At 49.9% G+C, this 1,790-nt stretch overlaps 1 protein-coding gene across 1 annotated transcript in view; it reads right to left on the reverse strand.

The window, feature by feature from the left end:
* Positions 1–1,550: 1,550 nt before the first annotated feature.
* The window catches only part of bltp3b (bridge-like lipid transfer protein family member 3B), a 56,970-nt gene continuing 56,730 nt past the window's right edge, over positions 1,551–1,790 (reverse strand). Inside the window, exon 23 of the mRNA XM_080537917.1 lies at positions 1,551–1,790. This exon is cut by the window's right edge and continues 390 nt beyond it. The gene's annotated coding sequence lies outside the window, so the exon portion shown is untranslated.

Here is a 1,790-nt window from a genome sequence, read left to right on the forward strand (position 1 = left end):
TGTGAGATGGAGGAGGGGCTGTGTGAGATGGAGGAGGGGCTGTGTGAGATGGAGGAGGGGCTGTGTGAGATGGAGGAGGGTCTGTGTGAGATGGAGGAGGGGCTGTGTGAGATGGAGGAGGGGCTGTGTGAGATGGAGGAGGGGCTGTGTGAGATGGAGGAGGGGCCATTCGAGGCAGCGAAAAACAGAGAGAAACAAACAAAACAAAAAACGAATACAATCAAGTGTTGAAAATGTACCTCCGACATTTCAAGTGTTGCTGTGCAGATTGCTTAGCCTACATCCTATCTATCTACAGAGGCGCTAAGACAGTAAAGACATTCAGCTGGACAGGTCTGATCTGGTCTGAACTAGGGCTAAGTTGGGGGCTAGGACTTCTCTAGGTCCTGAACAGGGTTGCGACCCGTTGCAGAGCCGCTAGCCACGTTGCTGTCGATCTTTGGGGATATCTGCTGTTGGGGGGGGGGGGGGGGGGGCGGGAGCCCCAAGTGTCTTTATTCTGTGAGCCGAGCCTAAGCATAATGCCATAGGGGAAGTCTATTCTAGAATATTCCCTGTGGTTTATCTTCACACACAGACACATAAGCAGGGAGCAGCAGCAGATTATGGGCAAGACTGTGAAAAAACTACACATGTAGTTACGCAAATTTAGAAATCTACACACACACACACACACACACACACACACACACACACGGACACACGGATAGCCAGGCAGCTCACACAAGTGCCTGTGTGTGATCTCTCCAGTGATTGGAGGAGAGAGCAGACAACACACACACACACACTGGATCCTCATTGGATGACGCAGCTCCTGCCACGTTGGTGTTCTCTTCACTGGTTGGATGACAGGCCAGTGTTCTCTCACCTGATTGGTGGGTGGGCTTCTGTACAGGGGTCCTATATACAGTGACATGTCGCTAGCTATTTACATGTAGAAAAAGAGGCCTGATGCAGCCAGTGCAATGAGACATGTTGGGGACTGATGGTGAGACAGTGGAATGTAAAGAGACAGACAGCGTATGAACACTTTCTGAATGGAATGAAATGCTTGTTCTGTTGTTCTGGCCACACACAAACAATACACATTGAACACACACACACACACACACACACACACACACTGCATATCCATTCAGAATTCTACAGAAGACATTCTTGTATATGCATCATTGCACGTACAATCCGTACACACACACACACACACACAAGAACAATTGGTTAAGAGTTCGACACTTTTCCATAAGCACTACATTACATGTTACATTTTTAGTGCAGAGACGTAAGTGTCGTCGTTTTAAGAAATTTCTCTCCTAAGATATGACATTCATTTCCACTGCAAAAAAATAAAATGTCACGAAGGATGAACTCTCTCTCCCTCCCTCCCACCCACCCTCCCACCCCCCCATCCATCTCTCTCACCCTCCCTCCCACCCCCCCATCCATCCCTCCCTCCCTCCCTCCCAGCCCCCCGCCTCCCTCTCACCCCCCCACCCATCTGTCCATCTGGGAGGCAGCGTTAGAGAAACTGAACAGTCACTTTACTGCATGAGACCAGCTAAAATAAACACTCCAATCATGTGACTAACCATGTGGGGGGGAGGAGAGTGGAGTCTGTGGAGGGGGGAGTCTGTGGAGGGGGAGGACAGCGTGGGTCAGGTGGTCTGGACGAAGCTAAAAAGCACCGTGACAGCAACTCTGTGTATGTGTGTGTGTGTGTGTGTGTGTGTGTGTATATGAACATGGTGGAGGGGGGGGAGGGTATAGTTTTCGAGGATGAGTATGATTGT

This window comes from Nansenia antarctica (genome assembly GCF_963989245.1).
Source record: "Nansenia antarctica genome assembly, chromosome: 8".
NCBI classification, from domain to species: domain Eukaryota; kingdom Metazoa; phylum Chordata; class Actinopteri; order Argentiniformes; family Microstomatidae; genus Nansenia; species Nansenia antarctica.